This window comes from Mobula birostris, chromosome 16 (genome assembly GCF_030028105.1).
Source record: "Mobula birostris isolate sMobBir1 chromosome 16, sMobBir1.hap1, whole genome shotgun sequence".
In the NCBI taxonomy this organism is placed as follows: Eukaryota; Metazoa; Chordata; class Chondrichthyes; order Myliobatiformes; family Myliobatidae; genus Mobula; species Mobula birostris.
This window is the reverse complement of record NC_092385.1, coordinates 57,374,251-57,401,177: the sequence shown is the minus strand read 5'-3', so window position 1 is coordinate 57,401,177 and position 26,927 is coordinate 57,374,251. Positions and strand designations below refer to the sequence as shown.

Here is a 26,927-nt window from a genome sequence, read left to right as displayed (position 1 = left end):
AATAAACAGCAACTTCTGCCCTTTCTTTCCACTCCTGATGAGGGAAGGGTCTTAACCCAAAATGTTGACTTTATCTCCATGCATAGATGCTGCCTGATACACTGAGTTCTTCTGGAATTTTGTGACTTGTAATATTTGCAGGGCCACAAAGGAATGTAACAGGCAAGAGATTTCTTTCAGCAAAGTTCTGAAGCACATACCAAGGGCCCCAGTGTTCTCCAAGTGATATTCTTCAATAAGCATTAGTACAAATAACACTCAGTGAAGTCAACAGACTGGGAGAACAAACGAGAGGCTGTATCGGTCACAGCTATACTGGTGTTTGTTGCCCACCAAGGGCTTCACTGTTCCACTCTAATAGATAATGCCTTTACATGCAATGGGAAGATATAGTGGAGACTTTTACCCTCAGTATTCACGGCTTCCTGATGACGAGAGTAATGCCAGAAGACTAGAGGACTGCTCAACTTGTCCCATTTTAAAAAGGGAGAAAAGAAATCTACCATTGTTTCATTTTGGCCATGCGTAAATATTGGAATCCATAATTAAAAGAATTGGGCCAACCAGCATGGATTTGTCAATTGCAGGCTCTGTTGGAGTTTGAGAAATTAACAAGGTAGGCAAGTTTGATGTACTCCAAAGCTTTTGCAAGGTTCTTATGAAGTGCCATACAGCAGACTCTCACCACGTATTTACAAGGCTAAAGACCAAGTGGTGGTAATTGGGATTTATTTAGATGGGTACTTAGTGGTTGGCTTAGATGGGATGGGCCCATACAACAATAAGACACAGAAGCAGAATTAGGTCATTCGACCCCTCCTGTCTGTGTGCCATTTCATCATGGCTGATTTATCATCCCTCTCAACTCCATTCTCTTGCCTTCTCCCTGTAACCTTTGACAGTTACTAATCAAAAACCTATCAACTTACACTTTCAATTTACTCAATGACTTAGCCTCCACAGCTATTTTTGGCAATTAATTCCAGATTCACAGCCCTCTGGCTGAAGAAATTCCTCATCTCTATTCTAAACAGACGTCCTCTATTCTGAGGCTGTGCTCTCTGCCCCTCCACTATCTTTGTATTGTCTGCAAACTTGGCCATAAAGCTATAACTCCATCATCCAAATCGTTAACATACAACATGAAAAGTAGCAGTCCTAATACCAACCCCTAGAGAACACTAGTCACTAGCAGCCAACCAGAATAGGCCCCCTTTATTACCACTCTCAGCCTCCTGCCAGTCAGCCAAACTCCTATCCATTCTAGTAATTTTCCTGTAATACCTTCTTGTTAAGCAGCCTCATGTCAAAAGGCCTTCTGAAAATTCATTGAAACATCCACTAGCTCTCCTCTGTCTATCCTGCCCACTATTTCCTCAAATTCCAACCGTTTATCACGTAAGATTTCCCCTCAAGAACTTTGGTCTATTTTCTGATATCCTGAAACCCTCTCCTTAACAGTGGACTCCAACATCTTCCCAACCACTGAGGTCAAGCTAAATAGCTTTCAATTTTCTTTCTTCTGCCTCCCTCTCTTCTTGAAAAGTGGAGTGACATTTGTAATTTTCTAGTCCTCCAGAACCATTCCAGAATCCAGTGATTCTTGAAAGTTCATTACTCTTTAGCTACCTCTTTCAGAACCCTAGGTTCCATCTAGTTCTTCTGTTTTCAGCTTCCAAAGCACCTTCTCCCTAGTTTAAGGAAATACACTCACTTATGCCCCCTGACACTCACCAATTTCTGGCATACTGCTAGGGTCTGCTACAATGAAGAGTGAACTTCAGTTCATCTGCCATTTCCTTGCTCACCCATTACCATTGCTCTATCATCATTTTCCAGCATTCCAATACCCACTCTTACCTCTTACTCCTATATCGGCAAAACACTTTTAGAATTTTTATATTATTGGCTGGCTTACCTTCATATTTCATCTTTTCTCTCCTGTAGCTTTTTAAGTTGCTTTCTGTTGATTTTTAAAGTTTCCCAATCCTCTAACTTCCCACCATTTTTGCTATATTATGTGCCCTCTGTTTTTCTCTTATGCAGTCTTTGACTTAGCTTACCAGCCAGTTACCTCATCTTCCCTTTGACCAGCTCCTCTCATGCCTCTAATTCCCTTTACTGCACTGTAATATTGACCATCTTCTCCCTCTCAAACTGCAGGGTTAATTCCATCATATGATCACCACCTCCCAACGGTTTATTTACTTTAAGCTCCCTTATCAAATCTGGGTCATTGCACAACACCCAATCCAGAAGGGCCTTTCCCCTCGTTAGCGCAAACATAAGCTGCTCTAAAAAGTCACCTCATGGGCATTCTAGAAATTCCCTCTTAGGATCCAGCACCAACCCATTTTTCTCCAATTTAACTGCATATTGAAATCCTTCATGACTATTGTAATATTACCCTTATTGCACACTTTTCCCATCTCCCATTGGAAGTTATAACCCACATCATGGCTACTGTTCAGGATCCACGTCTGTATATCACTCCCATCAGAACCTTATTACCCTTGCAGATTTTTAACTCTGCCCACAAGGTTCTACATCTTCCAATCCTAGGTTACCTCTTCCTAAAGATTTTATTTTATTTTTTAACCAGCAGAGACACCTACTGCCCAACTGCCTGTCCTTTTGATACAATGTGCATCTTTGGATGTTAAGCTCCCAACTATAATCATTCAGCCACAACTCCGTGATGCCCACAATATCACACCAGTCAGTCTCTAACTGTGCTACAAGATCATCTACCTTATTCTGTATACAGCATAGATTCAAATATAACACCTTCGGTCTTATATTCATCACCCTATTCGATTTTGACCGCATGTTACACTTCAACTTATCCCACTGACTACAATTCTGCCCTACCATTTTCTTGTCCTTCTGCAGTCTTATGACAATGCTTGTGTACCAACTATCCCATCCTCAGCTTTATCACTCCAGTTTCCATCCCCCTGCCAAATTATTTTAAATCCTCCCCAACATTTCCAGCAAACCTGCCCGCAAGGATTTTGGTCCCCCCTCGGCTATCGGTGTAACTAGTCTTTTTAAAAAAAAAATCAGGCCATACGTTCTCTAAAAGAGATCCCAATGGTCCATAAATCTAATTCCTGCTCCCTGCACCACCTCAGCAGCTCACTCATCTGTACTATCATCCTGTTCCTGCCCTGACTAGCATGAAATTCTGGGACTAGCACAGATTACTACCTTGGAGGTTCTGCTCTTCAGTCTCATTGCCAACTCCCATTACTCACTGTGCAGGATCTCATACCCTTTTCTACCTGTCATTGGTGCCAATGTGCACCACAACCTCTGGTTGCTCATCCTCCCTTTTGAGAATCTTCTGCAGCCACTCAGACATCCTGCACCCTAGCACCTGGGAGACAACACATCAACCTGGCATCCCTTTCGCAGCCACAGAATCTCCTGTCCATCCCCTAATCAAGTCTCCTGTCACCATCACTCTGCCTGACTTTACCTTTCCCTGGTGAGCCGCAGAGATACAACAGTGCCACTACATCATCACACTCAGCAGTATCCAAAGGGGTATACCCGTTGCTGGGGAATGGCCGCAGGGGAACCCTACACTAAGTGCTTACTCCCCTTACTGCTCCTGGTGGACACCCAATTACTATCTTAAGACTGCACTCTGGGTGTGGCCATCTCAACAGAAGTCTAACCTATGATGTTCTCAGCCAGTTCCAGCTCCAGTTCCTTGACCTGGTCAGTCAGGAGCTGAAGTTTGATGCACTTCCTGCAGATGTAGTCATCAGTGTGACCGTGGGTCAAATGGTTTGCTTGTGCTGTATAACTCCAAGGCTGTAGATAGCAAAAAAAAATTGCTCCAAGGGTTGAGAAAAGCTCAAGACCTGCGGACGAGCAAGGAGGTCAGGGCAGCTAGGCAAAAGAGGCAAAAGGGATATAATCCTGAGAGGTGAAAGGTAATGCATTTGAAAACCAACAACAGATAAAGAGAATGCACAATAAGTACAAGGATTACTGAGTGATTTGGAGAAACAAAAGCACTTTGGACTACATGTCCATAGAGTGGAAAACAAATGAAAAAGGTGGTTAAAAAGGCACCATTTCATTTAACCAGATAAGGAATAGGAAGGTAGTGAGGTCAAGTTTGAACTTGATATAACACTGGTTATTTCACAGCTTGAGTACCGCTTCCAGTTCTGATCACTACATCATAGGAGAGGTGATTATGCTTCAAAAGGATGCAGAAATTTACAAGCATGCAAACCAAAATAGACTTGGAGACTTCTTTAAATGGGAGCATAGCAACCAGCAACAAAATCAACTTCACCAGAACTCTGCCCAAATATTGAGACCGCTGTATACATGTACAGCAACTGATTTGATCAGGACTCCCAACACACCACCCCCCACTAATTGCCCTTGAAAATAGTACGCATGTCCATTAAACTAGCATCTATAATTACTCACAGATAAAACTTGAAAGTGGGAGAGGTGCAGTGCAGGAGAGGGGAGGACAGGTAAATATTTTCCAAAGAAGTACTTTCCTTTTCCTGGGCATCGTTAAAACCTACCAGACTGCATTCTGCTTGAGGCCAAGGTGGGCTCCCTTCCAATCATGTATTTTATTTCTGATCAGTTCCAATAGCAACATCAGAGAGTACAGTATATTTACTGAATAGTGCAGCCATACCAACAACCTTTCATGGCAGCTGCCCTGAACAAGGCTGCCAACCCAGCAAAGCACTGTTTGTTGGCAGTGCTGCAAGCCTACAACCAAATATGTCATGCTTGGGAAAAGTGCATGGCTAAAAGCAGAATACCACCTAGCAGTCGTGATAAAATCCTGAAACTATAGTTTTCAATCATTGATGTGAAGATTATCGAGCACTGACCTTAATCAGATAGAAGAGGCTTTGTGATTTCTTAGCAATCTCCTCCTGTCTCAAAATCTCTATTGAGAAGATGGCGGTACTGGGATGGAACAGTAGCACAGCTGGTTGGAGCTGCTGCTCCACAGCGCCAGGTTTGCAGTTTGCATGTTCTCCTTGCAAGTGCATCAATTTACCTGGGTGAACAAGTTTCATCCCAAATCACAAGAACAAGGGGTTTGTGGGTCAACTGGCCACCAATTTTCTGCTAATATAGCAAGGGGGACCTCAGAGGGTGGTGAAGTAAATATTATGGGAGTGTGGGGAGAATAACTAAATGGGGAAATCCATGGGGAATTTGAATTCATTGAGAGTCAGCATAGACCCAATACACCAAATATTCAATGATGTACAGAGATATGAATGCACATTTTTTTCCACTCCATAGGAGTTTGGGAATCCTGTGGCAAAAAGCAAAGACCAAGCTCAAAAGGTATGCGCCTCATGGAGTCTAGTAGAAAACTTCTGCCACTTCCAAGAGTAAGGAGGGTCTGAGATATTCTGTTAAACCTCACTGTCTGGTCAATGCCATTTGTTTCAACAGACAAGAACTGGTTATAGGAAGATGGTTACATTTAATTTTTACTAAAACATGCACATTTAAAACTTCTTGCACTTTTTTTTGAATAGCTGTGAATGTCTCTGATACATTTGTTGGCTTTCAAAATATATTGGTGCCTGCCTAATTGGCAAGACCCTGTGTGTTCAGGATCTTGGCAATCAGCACAGAGCTACTTTCTTTACAGAAGTGTTTGGCGGAAGACCCACTCCAGGTGAGCGAACTTAGTATACAGACAACTTGGCAACCAACAGCAAAATCGAAATTTCTGGCTTATAATTGAGGCTCTCCATTCCTCCATAGAAACTGGACCTTGGACACAACATGCCCATGCTTTCCTGAACTAGCCCTTTTTGCCTGTATTTGACCAATACCCCTTTCCTATGCAATAACCTAAAAACCTGGTGATTGTGCTCTCTTTAAAAACCTGGTGATTGTGCTCACTTTCTCTAGCAGTTTCATACACCCATCAACTTCTATGAACAACCTATCCCTCAGACATCCTTTAACTTGTTTCCCTCTCATCTCTAACTTATGTCTTCTAGGTTTAGGCACGATGGGGGGAAAAAAATAGCATGATGATTCACTTCATCTATTTTCATGACTTTTAGTTTCAAGGCCAACCCCCAGTCTCCTTCACTCAAGTGAAAACAGTCCCAGTATCTAGTCTTTTCTTATAGGTTGAGCCCTCCAGTCCCAGCAATATTATTCTGACACTTTTCTGCACCCTCCCTAGCTTATCGAGAGCTTCAAATAACCCAAGGAGCTTCACAAAAGACAAAAATCTAACCCTGAATCATGCAGAATGAAATTAGTTTACCAAAAGTTTGGCCAATATATTTTTCAAATGTTGCATAAGACCTTGGGTAAAATACTGTGAAGATTTATGGAAGGTACTCCTGACCTTAGAACTAAACTGTTTTGTTTGATATGCCTCAATAAGCATTCATGCATTTAACATTTTTGCTTTCTGGAACTTCAAAAGAAAATTACTTTCCACTAGTCTCTCCATAAAGTGGTGCTAGGTGAAATAAAAACTTTGTCTGTTTTAGGCTGCTGTACACCATGAACCAGACTCAAGTACAAACTCTGAAATAAGTACACGAAGTTAACACTAATTAAAAAAATTAATTGCTCCCTGGTCTTCAACAATCGTGATCTTAAGCAGAGTCTATACAGTGCTCTAGGCCATCCATTAATATCAAAGTAATGTGTAAAGGGACAGTGGTACTAATGACAATTATTTAGGCCATATAGATAGATGGAAAAGGGGAAGGGAGGGGGGGTTCCTTTGCGTGTAATGATTGATCCCTTGTATTGTACCAAATTAGTTTGTCGACCTTGTGTTGTGAGCAAAAACTTCAATTCAACGCCCTGCATGGTTAAATGGCCAGTAGATAAGAGGCAGGTTTAAAACTCAGACTAGTTACTTCAGTGCACACTGTAGAATGCGAGTTATCATATGCCAGGTGAAAAGAGCAATCTGCATTATTTTCTCGTTTGTGGAAGATGGAGTACCAGTCACCTAGAACAGGCACTCCTAAATTATAGGCTTCTAAAATAACACAAAACAGATATTGTAATGTCTAAATGAAAGGAAACAGAGTATCTTGAATATACCTACAGATGCTCCAAGTTTATTTTTATATAGTTAATCTACCCCAAAAAGGTATAAAAACATTTTAATATTACTAGTGCTAACCTTGGTAATTCTACGCTTTTATCCACATTTCTTACTGGTTAACTCACTAAAGCAGGAGCACAGGAGCAGATTTTGGGAAGTAAGATACATTGGCACATCACTGTCACAATCTCAACTAGAAATACTGAAAGCTGTCTTTAGCATCATACAAGATCTATGCTTCCGTAATTTCATCATTCTGCATATTGATTATACTTGCCAGCTAAAACCTTAAGTCTACAGTTCAAATTAAAATTTATACTGATGTATGAAAAATCCACAGCCACCAGACACTATACTATTGTTCATGCCTGCAGTGCCGGATTATACATCGACAAACATGATAATAAACACAACATCAAGTTTGACTTTTCCTCAGGCTGGGACTACAATGAACTCCTGTTACTGGGAAATGCCACAACAAAGACTGCTTCAATGATGATGGAAATTAAAAAGCCTGCGCAATGTGCTCGGCTTCCTACGCTTGATCTTTATCGAGTTCCACACTTGTTCAGAGCTCCTTTACAACAATGCCACTTCCAATGTGCATCAGTAAAGAATTGGGCTGACAACTGGAAAATCCAGCACTACGATGACCTTGGCAAATAGATCAGTTTGTTGGCTCACCCACCACATGAAGCAGACGCAACCCCTTGCAGAGCACTGCACGAAACATACCAGGGTCTTCCCATCATCTTTGCACTCAGTTTCCTTCTCTTGGGGAAGGAAGTCTGAATGAACTGCTCATCTATCCAAGCAATCTAGACCATCAGTCAGAAGTTCACTACAGCCAAACTGATCCTTACCGTCACCAGATTTGTTAGTCTTAGTAAAGAATAAAAATGGTCCACTTCCTCAGCTTGAGTGTTCCCTCACATGGGGGAGTAAAGTATTCCTAGACCAAATGCACACCACTTTCCACAGTGGCACCAACTCACAACCATCCCACTCCTATTCAAAACCTAGCCCCAATTATTTCCCAAGCACCAATGGCTTGTCCTAGGGATGGGTACCTAAAATCACCCCATACTGTAGGCAGAAAATAACCACCCATACCTGCCTGTCACCATTACCCCACTCATACTGAGCCCACCAAAAACTCACAGTGTACCAAGCCAACAGCATTCCCGTCTCACGGGAAGGCCTCAGCTTACTGCACCCCAACTCCAATAGATTCATTCCCAGGAGACTGATCACATAAACTGGACTAACTCACAGGCCATTGGAGACGTCCTCAAGAAATGCACGAACAACCATTGCCTGCAGCAGGGGCATGGACCAGAGTAGCTACTAAGACGTTGACCCGGCTCAGTTCAATCACTCTGTGGCCCATGTCCATTCTTTAAATTCTTCTCCACCTCAAACACAAATAGCCTGGAACTAACTAGTGAGGGGATCAGTTTTAAAAAAATCAAAACAGTTGAGGGATCACTGTACAAGAGAGGCAGTAACAGAAAGCAAGCATGGTAAGAAAGGGGAATGGATATGGAAGACAACTGAAATGCAAGGGATTCGCTGAATAACATTGTGCAAGTATGAGGTGGGGAAACAGGATGAGCTGTCGGTAGGGAGTTGGGAGTCAAGAAAGAAAAGGGTGAATGCCAAGAGTTAGGGGTAGGGTAGAGTGAGGGGGAACAGATGGAGTGGAGGGCAGAGGTGTGCATGGAGAGGAGAGGTGGCTGAGAGGCCATTAAATGGGGGGGGGGGAAGAAGAGGAAAAATGGCTGTGTGATAGGTGGAGTGGAATGCAGGGAAGTGGTAACAAGGCAGAGTGAGCATTAAACAGGGTGCAGGACTAAACAAAGGTAAGATTGGGGTGGGGGTGTAGGAGAGAAGGAGAAAGGCCAAAAGAGTGTAAGCACAAGGTTGGAGTAAAGGACAGCACAGATTGTGAGTGGAATGCGAGGTGGGAGGTCAATGGAAGTGAGACAGAAGAAGCTAAGGGGTGAAGGGGGAAACACAGTGAGGCGTACACACAAGATCCTACCACAATTTAACTATGCACTTTCAATACTTCTGACCTTAGTATAAAAAGTGTCACTTACACAACAGCAGGCTTCCTCTCCTAGCAGCTATGCAGTTTCACACATCTCCTTGCTGGAACTTGGTAGCTGTTCGTGTTGTTTTACATACAACTCCACCTCCAAAAACAGGTTATTTGAAATCCTTGAAAGGAGGTAATTTACATTCAATTGGAAGGGCCGGCATTTCAGCCCCTTCTGATCTCTCAGGGCCACAGAAGAGCCTGTGTACAGCTGAACAAAGAACAGTTTAAAAAAAATCTGACCCCTTCCTCCATGTAAAGAGTCAATTCCTCAACATCCTGTCTCTATGGTAACTAAACAAAGGGTTGTTTTTATATAGTAAAAGACCAAGTTTGCTGGAATTTCATATAAAGAGTGAATTTTAAGGAGGAAGATTTTAAAATTAAAACTGCATGGGATTATAGGAAATTCTGTGCAATACTTTAATTAACAATCTCATGCCTGGAGGAAGAGAATTCATTAACATGGTTGAGTGTTTTGTAGGAATTGGAAAACTGCTGCTCCCAGTTCACTTTCTGATATCTCATTCTACCCTGACCACCAACCCACAGCTCTGCACCCACTCCCAACCCCCACCCTGTTCAATCCATCAAGCTGTAATGTGTAACCGCCAGTGCAAAACGGGGAAAAACTCTAGGAGGCATAATGATGTGCGCAATTTTAAGTTTCTTTATACTTCAGCAACTGCCTTGTGGGTAAAATGGGTTACAGAAAACACACTGAAAGTATTGAAACTGCAGTTAACATGGATTTGGACATCGGCCTGAAATTTGTTTGTCAGGGCAAAATAAACAACTGCACGCTATGGTCTTGACGCACCACCTCCCATGTGAAGACAGTTATCCCCTTAATATTGCCCAAACACACTTTATACACGCTGGGCAATCTAGCCTGTTGGACTGTTTCCAATGGTTAGAGGCTGCCACCAGTCCACTGAAACACTGCAGGCAACGGCATAACCATTCTTTAAAATGCCTCTCCTTTTTTCTCAATGGCATGGCTCAAGCATGCCACACCCTCAAAAAATATTCATGATACTTTAGAACAGGAATGCAAAAGAATGCAGATGCTGGCCAAGTCTTGTTGTAGGGTTGTGACCCAAAACATCAACAATTCCTTTTCCTCCAAACGTTGCTTGACCCAGTAGGAGTGGGTGGTAGAAACAAGTCATTCCCAGCTTTGGACAGAAATCTCATAAATCATACCATATTTTCCTCCTGATAATGAACTAGGAGGCACCAGAGCCCTACATCTCTTCCTGAAGTCTGTATTCCTCCAGCTTTGTCCTTGTGCATCCTTTGGTTTCTCCACCCTACCATTGAATTCTACATTTTAATTTTTCCTATGTTCCAGGAACTGGGGAAATTGCTGGCTTAGTTAGCATTTTATTATCCATTCATAATGACCCTTGAACTAAGTGGCTTGTTAGACCATTTCAGGAGGCATTTAAGAGTCAACCACAATAATGGGCCTGTAATTAAATACAGCCCAGTCTAGGCAAGGATTTTGTGGTCACCATTACAACTAACTAGTATAAGAAACCCCATATTAATTCATCAAAGTGGGATTTCAACTGAGGCCTTTGCATTGTTGTAAAAACAAATACTGGAAACACTATACACAGATTCTCTGACTTGCTGTGTTTCTCCAACACCAAGCAGGGTTCAGCATCTGCGGAAGGAGAAACAGTAATGTTTCAGGTCAAAGAATTTTCAGAACTTGAAGTAGGCCATTTGGCCTTTCAAGCCTGCCCTGCCATACAATATAATCTTGACTGATATGACCTTGTGCATTGTATTCATTCCACATCCTCACTTCCAGCAATTTAAAAAAAAATAATCATTCTTTGCATTACTGGACTGGTAATTGAGGCCTGGACCTCAAACCTCAATTACCAGTCCAGTGATTTAACCACTGAGCCTCTGCCATACCCAATACCCTTCCTAGTCATAGTCTAATCAAAGAATGATTATTTTTCCAGGCTGTACATTATAACAACTCACTGTACATTCAGTGAACACTTTACCAGATACAGGCTGCTGCAATGCATCCACTAAATATTCCACTTCTGTGTGCTCAGAGACGCTCTTCTGCACACCATTGTTGTAACGTGTTATTATTTCTGTTACTGTCACCTTCCTATCAGCTTTAACCAGTCTGGCTATTCTCCACTGATCTCATTAACAAATTGATTTTTGACTACAGAACTACTGCTCACTGGCAATGTCCTCTCTAACTTGTAAATGACCAGTGTGTGCAAAAACTATCACAAAAACATACATAGCAGGCCTGCAGTGGGTAATAATTTTCTTGCCGAAGCTTTTGCACACCATCCATATGTAATTTGCTTGCTAAGTGACGCTTTTAAAGTTTCCAAATATCACTGCACTTCTTCCCACTTGCAAATTCTCCACCAACTTTTGCATCATGACAATACATGCAGGCAACACCAATTTCTGTATTCTACATTTGTATTTCTTGCAGCTGCATGTTCCTGACCTCAGCAACTTTCAGTGTAGCAGTTTCTAGTGTTTCATTATGCCATTCTGCTTTAAATGAACTAGCAGTTCTTTTGCACTTCATGCCCTTTGCTTCTTTCGACTTCAACATAGTGAATCAATAATTTCTTCAATAAAAATGGGATAAAGCAGCCAGTTCTAAAACTTGCAGATAAATTATTGCAAACTCCATGTTGTCAACATTGTCTGCATCAGAAACCTGGAAACGAAATGTGATTATGTACCATCGTGAAATATACTTAATATGCAATGAGGTGAGAGGGTGACAACCTTTGATGCCCAGTTTAAATTCGTTTGTGCGCTAGTAGCAAAAGATGTGCACGCGCACAACTTAGAGGGAACATTGCTCACTGGATGCTTTTTGTTTCTCTGCACTGTAAACTCCAGAGACTGTTGTGCGTGAAAATCCTAGGACATCAGCAATGGCTGAGATACTCGAATCCCTGGTCTGGCAGCATTATTCCACAGTCAAAGTCACTTAGATCACATTTCTTCCCCCATCTCGAAGTTCAGTCTGAACGACAACTGAACCTCTTGACTGTGTCTACATGCTTTTACGCACAACTGCTCAGGTTACTGTAGCCTTCCCTTTGAGCATATTAGAACCCCTCCCACCAAGATGGCTGAATGGTCCATGAGCACTACCTGGTTTTAACACTTTTTAGTAACTTAGTAATTTTTATGTTATGCAAAACAAATTTCATGACATTTGTCAGTGATTATAACCTCGATTTTTCAATTAGAATATAGTGTTTCCTCAGCCTCCTTTTTCTACAGAGAAACTTTTGAGTTCCTCAGGTTTATCCACATAACTACACTTAAGATATACCGATGAATCTTCTTTAAAACCTTGCCAAAGCCATGATCTAACCACTCAATTGCTTGTCCTAACGCCTCCTGATCCTGTGAAAAGCCTCTGAATTCTTGACTACAAAGGTACAATTAACTCATTTTGCTATCCACACTAGCCAAGATGTGGACAAAGTCAAGGTGGCATACACTTGCATCCACTGGAGATCAGGCACGGAAACAGGAAACAGCTGGAGGTGGACATGGGGGGGGGGGGGGCTGGTAACTGGGAAACTTTCTCACCCTTGTTTGACAAATAAGAATATTTTATTAACTTTTGAAGGCACAATCACACAAATTGACCACCAGTCCACTAATCTCCTTGGAATTCTTTATTGACATCCCCTTCTCTTTATATTGGCCATCTCACCAATCCATTCCGCCCGAATATAGGATTGACCTGAAACATTGACAATTTCTTTGTCCCACTGAGTTCCTCAAGCACCTTTTTTTTTGTAGCAACCACAATACTTCTCCTTGTGAAATCACTGCCATACCATAAAATGTGCATCACAATAAAGGTGTGTGAATTTTTGTATTAGATAGCAAGCGTGGAGGAAATTCTTGCAGTATGCATCAGAAAGACTGGGTTTATAATGACATCCTAACGTGCTAATCAAGTATTCATTATATGTACATGGTATGCCCACCCAGGTCAATTGGGCCTGTTCTGTTTGCAAAGATGGGTGGAGATAAACAATAGCAGCACTGGCTCCAACAACACAATCAGATCAGATAGATGTCTACAATTTGGCTTCATTAAAATGCAAGCAGAAGAACAAAGCAATTGCAATTTCCTTAGAGTTTCAAGGATCTCACTCACCCAGTGCTTGCAAAAAATGAAAATCTTTGTTCATAGTACCAGGCAGCTACAGGTATCACACTGATAAAATTTTAATCAGAGAAAACAAATTAAATTGACTTTTGAAGACAAGAGCTGATAAAGGGGATTTGGCATGTAAATTACATTGTAGAGGTGAATCCTCTCATAAATTAACAGGAAAAGTTGATAAATAGACTGCAACAGATATCACTTAGCATGGATTTTAAGCTTTTGAAGATCAGCCACAAACTGGTTAGCAAACTTGAGAACCAAAGAACAAAGTGAGAACATGAACAACAAAACCCACGACAAAAAACAGAATCAAAAACACTTTATTCAGCAAAATGAGATCAATTAACAAACGCGAATCAGTGCTAGTGGCACTGTTCTTGATGACTTAATGGCTTGAACAACAGATGCTTTGGGCAAAAAATTCCTAAATTTACAGATAGTACCAAACTTTGTGGCAAGGGCAGTAAGAGACAAGAGATTATGGTAAAAAACCAGCATACCGAGCAGAACACCAATGAAATTTGAGAGAAGTGATAATATACAATAGTCCAACTGGCACAGTCTGAAAAGGATGAGCATCAACAGCAAATATATTTCTTTAAATAAATAACAGGCTCCATCTGGGATTATGGGCTTCTTAAACAGAAACATACCAGCTTTGCATATGATGACGAATCTTTAGAAAAACCCAGTTAAGACCTCAAGAAGTCAGCACACTTTCGAAAGGACATGTTCCTAGAGTAGATTCTGTAATCCTTGGTGCAAAGAAGAGGTTTAATTGAGGTGTATAAGATCATGACAAGATTGGAAAAAGGTAAACACTATTCCAATTAGCCAGTGGTTTGTAGAGCAGAAGACATTCACAGTGATAGGTAAAACATACAGGGAGATCAGAGGAAAATATTTTTGTGTTTATGATCTGGAACTCAGTTACAACCAACTGAAGACTATAGGGAATGGACACATTATGTACAAGGAGCCAGTATACATGCTCAGTCTTTCCATGCCATAATGATTCCATGACTATATATACACAGTTTCAACAAGGGCTTTTGAAAGAATTAGAAAAGCAATTCAGAGAAAATTATTTTCAGACCTTATGAGGAAAAGGTTGGAGAGTGAAATTGCTGAACTAGGAGCTGGCAGGAACTTCATATGTCAGTGACATGATCTCATAATATACCATCTCCTGGCAACATATCACTTTCATGTGCATGTTGACATCATTTCTACTTGTCATTGTTCCAGGACCAGTTCACTATCTCTCATCTGCTAATTTAACATACAGTAATGAGAAAATAGAAATTTGCTTCCAATAAATATTGGGAAGATTAAAAAAAAACTTGGACCCTACTCCAAATCTATTCTCCAACCACCAACTCTGCCCACGAGATCACTTTTCCTGGTAACAATCTGAAACTCTGAGCTGTACATAACCAAGTCAGTTTTCAATGGTGAAATTAACCATTACCATCAGTACCGCACAGCTATTAGCATGCTGAGGAAATGTGTGCGTGAAGTCAATACCTTCAACCTAGGATGAAACTCCCGGTCTGCAGTAATCCCTGCCTTTCTGTAAGTGCCTGAAACAGACTCAGAAACACTGGAGAGGTTCATGCCATTGCTTTCTACAAAATTCCCCAATTCACTGCAGGATCAGCAGGCCAGTGCCACCATAGTCTCCTACATTGAGGCAATAACTACATTCACCTGAAACACTCGCAACACGCTGGAGGAACTCAGCGGGTCGGGCAGCATCCGTGGAAACGATCAGTCAACATTTCGGGCCGGAGCCCTTCGTCAGGACTGTAGAAGGAAGGAGCAGAGGCCCTATAAAGAAGGTGGGGGGAGGGTGGGAAGGAGAAGGCTGGTAAGTTCCAGGTGAAAAACCAGTAAGGGGAAAGACAAAGGGGTGGGGGAGGGGGAAACAGGGAGGTGATAGGCTGGAAAGGGGAAGAAGGAATAGGGGAAAACACAATGGGTAGTAGGAGGCAGAACCATGAAGGAGGTGATAGGCAGCTGGGGGAGCGGAGACCATGTTGTTCACATACCCATTGCCAGGCACTGTACTCCATGGTCCTGATTATGTTCTCAAAACCACCTTTTAAGATCGCACCAACTCATGGGAATTTATAGACCCAATCATTCAAATATGGAGAAGCAGCATTCGAGATGGCATCAAGCACCTCCAGTTCCTTGTCAGGAGCAGACAAAACCCACTGAAAAATGGGTGACAACACACATCAAAGTTGCTGGTGAACGCAGCAGGCCAAGCAGCATCTGTAGAAAGAGGTGCAGTCGACGTTTCAGGCCGAGACCCTTCGTCAGGACTAACTGAAGGAAGAGTGAGTAAGGGATTTGAAAGTTGGAGGGGGAGGGGGAGATCCAAAATGATAGGAGAAGACAGGAGGGGGAGGGATAGAGCCAAGAGCTGGGCAGGTGATAGGCAAAAGGGGATACGAGAGGATCATGGGACAGGAGGTCCGGGAAGAAAGACAAGGGGGTGGGGGGAGAGAACCCAGAGGATGGGCAAGAGGTATATTCAGAGGGACAGAGGGAGAAAAAGGAAAGTGAGAGAAAGGATGTGTGCATAAAAATGAGTAACAGATGGGGTACGAGGGGGAGGTGGGGCCTTAGCAGAAGTTAGAGAAGTCGATGTTCACGCCATCAGGTTGGAGGCTACCAAGACGGAATATAAGGTGTTGTTCCTCCAACCTGAGTGTGGCTTCATCTTTACAGTAGAGGAGGCCGTGGATAGACATGTCAGAATGGGAATGGGATGTGGAATTAAAATGTGTGGCCACTGGGAGATCCTGCTTTCTCTGGTGGACAGAGCACAGATGTTCAGCAAAGCAGTCTCCCAGTCTGCGTCGGGTCTCGCCAATATATAAAAGGCCACATCGGGAGCACCGGACGCAGTATATCACTCCAGTCGACTCACAGGTGAAGTGTTGCCTCACCTGGAAGGACTGTTTGGGGCCCTGAATGGTGGTAAGGGAGGAAGTGTAAGGGCACGTGTAGCACTTGTTCCGCTTACAAGGATAAGTGCCAGGAGGGAGATCAGTGGGGAGGGATGGGGGGGGACAAATGGACAAGGGAGTTGTGTAGGGAGCGATTCATGAACACCCCGCTCTGGTCTTCTGCCTGCTCTGGATCTCTTTATTGCTAACTGCCGACGGGACATCAACCGTCTCGACTTCACCGCACCTTGTCCCCATTCCAACCTCACTCCTTCGGAACGCTCTGCTCTCCACTCCCTCCGCACTAATCCTAGCCTTATTATTAAACCCGCCGATAAGGGGGGTGCTGTTGTAGTCTGGCGTATTGACCTCTACCTTGCCGAGGCACAGCGACAACTCGCGGATACCTCCTCTTATTTATCCCTCGATCGTGACCCCACTAAGGAGCACCAGGCCATTGTCTCCCACACCATCACCAACTTTATCAGCTCAGGGGATCTCCCATCCACTGCTACCAACCTTATAGTTCCCACACTCCGCACTTCCCGTTTCTACCTCCTACCCAAGATCCACAAACCTGCCTGTCCTGGCCAACCTATTGTCTCAGCTTGCTCCTGCCCCACTGAACTCATTTCTGCATACCTCGACACTGTTTTATCACCCCTTGTTCAATCCCTTCCGACCTATGTTTGTGACACTTCTCACGCTCTTAAACTTTTCGATGATTTTAAGTTCCCTGGCCCCCACCGCTTTATTTTCACCATGGATGTCCAGTCCTTATATACTTCCATCCCCCATCAGGAAGGTCTCAAAACTCTACACTTCTTTTTGGATTCCAGACCTAATCAGTTCCCCTCTACCACCACTCTGCTCCGTCTAGCGGAATTAGTCCTTACTCTTAATAATTTCTCCTTTGGCTCCTCCCACTCCCTCCAAACTAAAGGTGTAGCTATGGGCACCCGTATCGGTCCTAGCTATGCCTGCCTTTTTGTTGGCTTTGTGGAACAATCTATGTTCCGTACCTTTTCTGGTATCAGTCCCCCACTTTTCCTTCGCTACATCGACGACTGCATTGGCGCTGCTTCCTGCACGCATGCAGAACTCGTTGACTTTATTAACTTTGCCTCCAACTTTCACCCTGCCCTCACATTTACCTGGTCCATTTCCGACACCTCCCTCCCCTTTCAAGATCTTTCTGTCTCTGTCTCTGGAGACAGCTTATCCACTGATGTCTACTATAAGCCTACTGACTCTCACAGCTATCTGGACTATTCCTCTTCTCACCCTGTCTCTTGCAAAAACGCCATCCCCTTCTTGCAATTCCTCCGTCTCCGCCGCATCTGCTCTCAGGATGAGGCTTTTCATTCTAGGACGAGGGAGATGTGATCCTTTTTTAAAAGAAAGGGGCTTCCCTTCCTCCACTATCAACTCTGCTCTTAAACGCATCTCCCCCATTTCACGTACATCTGCTCTCACTCCATCCTCCCGCCACCCCACTAGGAATAGGGTTCCCCTGGTCCTCACCTACCACCCCACCAGCCTCCGGGTCCAACATATTATTCTCCGTAACTTCCGCCACCTCCAACGGGATCCCCCCAAGCACATCTTTCCCTCCCCGCCTCTCTCTGCATTCCGCAGGGATCGCTCCCTACACAACTTCCTTGTCCATTCGTCCCCCCCATCCCTCCCCACTGATCTCCCTCCTGGCACTTATCCGTGTAAGCGGAACAAGTGCTACACATGCCCTTACACTTCCTCCCTTACCACCATTCAGGGCCCCAAACAGTCCTTCCAGGCGAGGCAACACTTCACCTGTGAGTCGACTGGGGTGATATACTGCGTCCAGTGCTCCTGATGTGGCCTTTTATATATTGGCGAGACCCGACGCAGACTGGGAGACTGCTTTGCTGAACATCTACGCTCTGTCTGCCAGAGAAAGCAGGATCTCCCAGTGGCCACACATTTTAATTCCACATCCCATTCCCATTCTGACATGTCTATCCACGGCCTCCTCTACTGTAAAGATGAAGCCACACTCAGGTTGGAGGAACAACACCTTATATTCCGTCTGGGTAGCCTCCAACCTGATGGCATGAACATCGACTTCTCTAACTTCCGCTAAGGCCCCACCTCCCCCTCGTACCCCATCTGTTACTCATTTTTATGCACACATTCTTTCTCTCACTCTCCTTTTTCTCCCTCTGTCCCTCTGAATATACCTCTTGCCCATCCTCTGGGTTCCCCCCCCTTGTCTTTCTTCCCGGACCTCCTGTCCCATGATCCTCTCGTATCCCCTTTTGCCTATCACCTGTCCAGCTCTTGGCTCTATCCCTCCCCCTCCTGTCTTCTCCTATCATTTTGGGTCTCCCCCTCCCCCTCCAACTTTCAAATCCCTTACTCACTCTACCTTCAGTTAGCCTTGACGAAGGGTCTCGGCCTGAAACGTCAACTGCACCTCTTCCTACAGATGCTGCTTGGCCTGATGCGTTCACCAGCAACTTTGATGTGTGTTGCTTGAATTTCCAGCATCTGCAGAATTCCTGTTGTTTGCGAAAAATGGGTGAAGTGGTACTGTACTTTCAAATACCGCATGATACAACTTCTGCTCCATTTGTTGCAGATGCCAAATATCCACAATGGCCTATACGCCAGTAAACAGGAAAACCTAACTGACCAAAATATTTAAACACGAGATGCTGGAAATTCAAGCAACGCACATCACCAGTGTTCACCAACAACTTTGATGTGTATTGACCAAAATATTCATCTGCCCCAAGATACCAAGTGTGTTTATTAATAATCGCGAAGAAAGCATTTTATTATGGTTATACTGCAGAGTTCAAAGTTTTGCAAATTTTGTAAAAACTAATTGTACATAATTTAAATGCAGAACATTCTCCCATCCCAGTATCTTAACCAATTCGCAACTTTAACCTTCAATAAAACAGATGAGTAATATTCCCTTTTTATAAAAAAAACACGATAAAATAAAATTCCATCAGCATGGCAACAAAGGCAATGTGTGTGAGAGCACTTCAGTTACTGTGTGGCCGCACACCGCACTACTTAGAGGAATACTACAGACCATCTAGGCAGTAATCTACACAGCATACAATGCAGATGCTGTTTGCAGCTACTACATTTAAAAAGTGATTACACTTCAAAAATCAGTGTGATATAGAGAAGTATATTCTACAGCATTGTGCAAAAGTCTTTTTTTTTAAAATACATAAATCTCCAAGGTGCCCAAGACTTTTGTTCACATGGAGCAGACAGCAAGTTTGTAAAACTGATGGAAGCAAAGAATATTGGGAATGGCGAGGGTGAAGCACCATCAGATGGATGTGTGACAGATGGCAGAGAAGGAGTGCCAGGGACAGGGGGATAGCATGGATGCAGAAACACCCAGCCCTGAGACACCAGGCAAGGTCACTTAATTCCAGAATATCTCTGGTGCTTCCTGCTCAGTCCCTAATAGAGATCCACATCAAGGAATTAAATGCAGGTTCATCAGGGATGGGAGGAACCTCTTGTTTGGGAATTGATCCTTTGAACATGTTGGCATTCAGACCATTGATCAGCTTTATTTGTTACAAGTACATTGACACAACAATACACAGTACGTAGCCATAAACACAAGTCATTTGTGTTAATGACCACAGTCCAAGGACGTGGGGGCAGACAAGTGTTGCCATGCATCTGCATCATGCTAATCGCTCTGCTACCAGGCTGCTCCTTATTTCTGTTGTCTTTCTGGTAAAGAGGACCTGACATATCGATGCAGTTATAAAGAAGGCAAGACAGCAGCTATACTTTATTAGGAGTTTGAAGATAATTGTTATGTCAACAAATACACTCAAAAACTTCTATAGATGTACCATGGAGAGCATGCTGACAGGCTGCATCACTGTCTGGTATGGAGGGGCTACTGCACAGGACCGAAAGAAGCTGCAGAGGGTTGTAAATTTAGTCAGCTCCATCTTGGATACTAACCTACAAAGTACCCAGGACATCCTCAGGGAGTGGTGTCTCAGAAAGGCAGTGCCCATTATTAAGGACCTCCAGCACCTAGGGCATGCCCTTTTCTCATTGTTACCATCAGGTAGGAGATACAGAAGCCAGAAGGCACACACTTAGTGCTTCAGGAACAGCTTCTTTCCCTTTGTCATCCGATTCCTAAATGGACATTGAACTCTTGGAAACCCCACTTCTTAAAAATATTTGTGTGTGGACAAAACATACAGCTTTTCTAGACCTTATTGGAGAAAATATTTTCAGTTGGAATGACTCACCTACAGTTGGCATCTACTCATTACCATCTTTTTAGGATAGTGGAATAGTGGCAAGGGAGAGAATGGAAGAATCAAGCAAAACCAGTGGGTAAAACTACACAAGAAGCCTACATGGAAGAATAGCCATTGAGCAGACTCTCCAGATCAATGGCTGTAGGCAGAGATCATATATTAGAGAACAATGTTCCTATGAGAATTACAAATTGAGGAATAGCAAAGTCTGAAAAAACCCAAAGTACACCACCTCCTTGAATTCACATAGAGGCCATTCTGCAAGAGAATATCAAATTAATTCCACTCATTTCAAAGAGTGGAGATATGATGCAAGCTTATTTGCATGAAGTAGCCTACTGATTGCTCAAGTGAATTGCTGATAACCGCCATCTGATTGGAAATCCTGATGGTTTAGCATCTGACAGTACTTCTTTTAAACTATGCATTAAAAGGAAATATTATATTACTGCATAGCATCTATTAAAAGTGAATTTAAAATGTGCTATGGCATTAATAAAAGTAATATTCAGTAATCTGGAATATATTTGTTCAGAATCAAATTCCTTCACTTGCCAGGATTTTGGGAGATTCACCAACACTGACAAGATGATTGTCGTCAGATCTTTCCAATTACACTGCAGCCTCAACACCACAAGGAAATTTCATTCCCAAGCACTGGATGGTCACCTGCTGTTCCTGCAAAGCTACAGCAATAGAAACTCAGCTTCAGATATGAAACATCACCACCATTGTTGAAGGCAACTTAACATCTCAATGTCAGATAAATCAGCCACTCCAGTTATGGCTTCAGCTTCCCCCTCCCCAATTCCCCCAACCCTCTCTCTTCAAGCAAGCACTGCACGTTTTGTTCGTCTCCTCCAGCCTCTCAGCTAGTACCACCACTTGCATCACTTAATCATACTTTCTTCTTGTTCTTCCTACTCCTTCCCATTTAACACTTGTCTTCATTTTCCCAGCTCTAAATTTAGACTTTAAATATTAATCACTTTTTAAAAACTTACTGCAGGCACTACCAGACCTACTGACTGCTTCCAGCATTTGCAATACCAGGTCCAAATGAGCTCAGTTCTTCCCCTTTCAGTTTATTAGTGAACTCATCTGCACACCATTGGACTGCAAGGCCCAAATACTCCAGTGATTATAGACCTAATATAAAGGGTGAACATGGATTAATATCAGAACATACTGGAAATACTCACTGAGGGTTCCAGAACATTTTCCATTTCAGATTTCCATATCTGAGTTTCATTTTGACTTTGTTGATTAATTCCAACAAATCCTGAAAGCACTAGATAGTGGACATGGTGAATTCTTGACTTCATCGGTCTAGGCATCATTTTCAAGGAGGGGGGGTGTCATATTAGAGTTTTAAAAGAGACTGGTTAGGCTGCATTTGGAGTATCGTGCACTGTTCTAGTCACCACACTGCGGGATATTATATTTAGAGATACAGCACTCTAATGGGTCTTTCTGGACCAAAAAGGTCTATGCCACAAAATTACACCCATGTTCCCAATTAACTTATTGACCTGTATGTCTTTGTAATGGGGGAGGAAACTGATGCAATCACGGGGAGAATGCACAAACGCCTTACAGACAGCAGCTGGGATTGAATGGAGGTCGCAGGTGCTATAAAAGCCTTGGGCAGATTCCGCTACAAGATTGGATGAGCCAGATCTGTTTTTCCTGGAGCAAAGAACCTGAGAGGCTGCACAATGGAGAAATAAAAATGATGAGGGGCATAGATAGGACAGCTAGTCAGAGTCTATTTCTTATGGTAGGGGTGTCTAAACTGGACAGCATGAGTTTAAGGTGAGTGAGAAGGTTTAAAGAGGATTGAGAGTTATTTCCAGTAAAATAACTCGATTACCTCCAGTAAAATACAAGAACATAAGAAATAGGAGCAGGTGTAGGCCATCTGGCCCATCGAGCCTGCTCCACCATTCAGTAAGATCATGGCTGATCTGACCATGGACTCATTTCCACTTACCTGTCTTTTCCCCATAACCCTTAATTCTCTTTAATAAACCAAAGATTGCATGCAAGTTTTTCAATGAGGAAATGAAAAGAAGAGTGTACCATTTGGGCACGGCCTACTTTCTAATGTATTACTTCAGAATTAAATTGACTCATCTTGCTCAACACATGCTGGGACCCTAAACATTCACTGCATTAGGCTGTATAGGTCAAATATTTAACAAAAGTTAAACAGGGCCGAAAGTTAACTAAAAATATATTAAACCATCCAGCCTATCTCAGTAGCTCCCATCTTGCACTTTGTGTGGTGCATTGCCTGGGAATGCAGGAGAGGAAGACCCTTGAGTGAAATCAAATGGTCCCGTCACAAACATTTGAGGAATGGAAATTGGCAGAAGTGGAAGATGGTTGTCAAAGGCTACTTCCTGATGGAGCTTATGAATGACGCCCTGGAGATTGTGATAAGTATCGGAGGACCAGAATAATCACCCAGCACTTCAGGTAATGAGAAACATTCGGATGTTCAGTTTTTTTAAATTAGCTTTCCTGTAGCATTCAGTCCTTAAGTGGCTACACTGAAACCAAGCATGAATAAGCAGGATATTAACAACAAACTATTGTTTGATTGCACTGTTAATTACTTTCTTTTCCTTCCACTAAAGATTGAGAGTAGATAGATAGGACAATAATTGGGCAATTTAGATTCATCCTGTTTTTTTTTGTGAATAGTACAAACCCAAGCAATCTTTTAACAGGAGCAGATATCAGTGTTAACTGAATCAGAAGAGTTTGGTTATGGAGAAAGCAGGTTGTGGTAAACCAGGGGGACAGGCAGATTGAGTACAGCGCACAAAGTGCCACAGGAACTCAACAGGTCAGGCAGTATCTGTGAAGAGGGATAAACAAGTCAATTTTTTTTGAGTCTTTCATTAGGACTAGAAAGGAAGAGGGAAGGCGAAAGAAAAAGGTAGGGGAGGGGAAGGAGCACAAACTGGCAAGTAATAGGTGAAATCAGGTGGGGGGAAGGTGGGTGTGTGGTGGGGGGGGGGAATAAATTAAACTGGGAGGTGATAGGTAGAAGGCCATCCATACAGATCATTTCATCACATCAGTACATTGTGGTACAATATACCACCTTTGCCAGTAATATTTACATCAAGAACAACACAAAAATATATATCAATAGATTCTGCAGTGCAGGGAGGGAAACGGTGTGAAGTAGACCACTCCCTGAAGCTGCTTCTCCCCTGCCCAGTAATAGGCTTTTAATCACCAGTCCTACCATCACTGCTGCCATTGGGGAGGAGGCACAGGAGCCTTGGGTCCCACACCACCAGATTCAGGAACCATTATTTTCTCTTAACCATCAGGCTCCTGAGCTAGCGCGGATAACTTCACACACCACAGCAATTAACTGATTCCATAACCTATGAACTCACTTTCAAGGACTCTACAACTTAATCTCAGTACAAACAATTTACTCATTATATTTTTGTATTTGCATAGATGTTCTTCTTTTGCACATTTGCTGTCAGTCTGTGTGTAACTTGCTTGCAAGAAAATGAATCTCAGGGGAGTATATGGTGACCTTAACCCTTTAATAACAAATTTACTTTGAACTTCCGCCTTCCCAGCCAGGATCCCTCACATCATTGATCCAGGGGCCAACCGCTTGAAAGGCTCGGGCAAAAACAAAGATGAATTAACAACAGTGTAAAGTATTTGATGTTAATATGTAGTTGTTCCTCAGATATCCTTTAATCCAACATGGCAATAAACTATCACATACTTTAAGTTTATAAAACCCCAATGACACAACTGTAGCAGATCAGGTCATCTCCTAAGGCTGATTTATACTTGTGCGTATTAGCTTACGCCGTAGCCTACACAAGTGGGCTACGCTGTTGTGAACACTTATACTTGTGCGTTGGTGTGTCTGAGTCTCTCTGCAATTCACCACCAAAACGCTAGCTGGTGGTGGGGTTTCTATGCCACTGTGTTGAGTTTCTTCATGTTGAAACTCAACATGAAGAAACTCAAACTTCAAACAATGGCGACTGAAACTGAAGGAAGGTGAAGTTTCTGTGCTTGTCCGGCCACTGAGAGACATGGATGAGGAAATGCATTTCAAACATTTTTGGATGTCGGCAGGTAGATTTGACGATTTGGTTCATCGTCTCCAACCATTTATTTTGCACCAGTGTACGCACAGTATACTCAGAGGCTGGCAATCACCATTCGAGTTTTAGTTTCAGGTGAAAGTCAACAGGCTGTAGCAGCTAGCTACAAACTGGCGTCAAGCACAGGGTCCTCCATGATTTCGGAGGTCTGCAAAGCCTTATGGAAAGCATTGCAGCCAGAGTTCCTTCCCTGCTGTTCAGTCACCCAATGGGAAGCTATTGCAGCGTAGGAGGAAATGTGACGCTACCAAGTGGACCAATCACAGTTGTTGTGGTCTGTGTTGCCTCAACGTGTAGTTTCTTTTTGGGAGAGGTGCGCGTTAAGCTACAGCATAGGGTTTGGCGTAGAGTACAGTGTAGGGTGCACGGCTACACCGTACCTACGGCATGCATTTGACACACGAATATAAATCGGCCTTTATACTTCATATCTTTATATGAGCCTTATATCAGCCTTATCACAGTTTGAGGATAAAGGGGAAGCCTTTTAGGACCGAGATGAGGAAAAACTTCTTCACACAAAGAGTGGTGAATCTGTGGAATTCTCTGCCACAGGAAACAGTTGAGGCCAGTTCTTTGGCTATATTTAAGAGGGAGTTAGTATGGCCCTTGTGGCTAAAGGGATTAGTTGGTATGGAGGGAAGGCTGGTACAGGGTTCTGAGTTGGATGATCAGCCATGATCATACTGAATGGCGGTGCTGGCTCGAAGGGCCGAATGGCCTACTCCTGCATCTATTTTCTATGTTTCTATGTTTAACATTGCATTGTTGCGGGGGGGGGGCGCGCGTGGGAGGTGTTCCCAGTTAATCTTCTGCAACCTTATCTTGCATGTAATAAATACCATCTCACAAGAATTAACTTTCCCCCCGTATCTCAGATTATCGGCACATAAGATTTTGGAAACCCAGAGCAACACATACAGAATATTGGAGGAACACAGCAGCAACACACACAAAATGCTGGAGGAACTCAGCAAGCCAGGTAGCATCAATGGAAAAGAGTACAGCCAACGTTTCGGGAGAGTTCCTCCAGCATTTTGTGTGTTATTTGGATTTCCAGCAGCTGCGGACCTTCTCTTGTTTATGGAAGGAACACAGCAGGTTAGGTGCTATCTGGGAAGAATAAAGAATCAACATTTCAAGCCAAGACCCTTCATCAGTCTTGATGAAAGGTCTCAGCTCAAAACAGTGGCTCTTTATTCCTTCATATGATTGGATAGTGCTTTGAATTTGGTAAGAGCAGATTTCAGTTACTTGAACGGGCATAATGTGGCAGCTGTCTGTATATCACAAAAGTGCCTTTGGGGTGGATGCGCTCATCTCTTCCTGACGTGGGTCCATGCCTCATTTCAGAGAATACTCAGTGCAGACCAACACTCCAATGCAATATAGTACAACTTTGCTGGAAGTGTAATCTTTCAAATGGGATCTTGAACAGAGATTCTGCTACTCTCTGGTGAATATAAACAAAATCATGGCACCATTTTAAAAGAGTAGATGAGCTTTCCAGGTAGATCTGGTCAATATTTATCTTTCAACCAACACAATGTCGGGGCAACCTGCCCACTTCCAAGTTCATTATAATTCCCATCACTGAACTTCTAAAGTAGATTGCAGGTGTTTCAGGAAATGCAGTGACAACAAAAGCTGCTACATAAATCAAAATCACTTTATTTAGAGATATAGTCTGGAACAGGCCCTTCTAGCCCAATGAGCTGCACAACACCACCTCCCCCCCTCCTCCCAGCAACTCACCAATTAAACCCTAGCCTAAGCACAGGACAATTTACAATGACCAATTAACCTACTAACCAGAAATCTTTGCATGGGTTTCCTCAGGGTGCTCTGTTTCCTCCCATAGAGCAGTCATGGAAAGAACTCTTTAGACAAAACTGAACTCGAAACTATAATAGTGTTGCGTTAACCACTATACTACCACAGTACCCATGTATTCCACCATTCCTCCCCCCAACCACCACAAGATTATCCAAGGCCAGTTGTTGAACCAAAGCACACACTTTCAAGAAGAAAAATCAAAACTTATCACTTAATCTTAGACAAGTCCCGCAGACGCTGAGATCTTGAGCAACACAAAAGGC

General features: G+C 43.0%; 1 protein-coding gene across 4 annotated transcripts in view; it reads right to left on the bottom strand.

Moving 5' to 3' along the window:
* dag1 (dystroglycan 1) overlaps positions 1 to 26,927 on the bottom strand; it is a 142,090-nt gene that overhangs the window by 74,495 nt on the left and 40,668 nt on the right. Inside the window, exon 1 of one of the 4 annotated variants that reach the window (XM_072280687.1) lies at positions 9,202 to 9,225. The exons of the other annotated variants lie outside the window; for them this stretch is intronic. The gene's annotated coding sequence lies outside the window, so the exon portion shown is untranslated. Of the gene's footprint in view, positions 1 to 9,201; positions 9,226 to 26,927 lie in introns of those variants that run through there. 4 annotated transcript variants of the gene reach the window in all.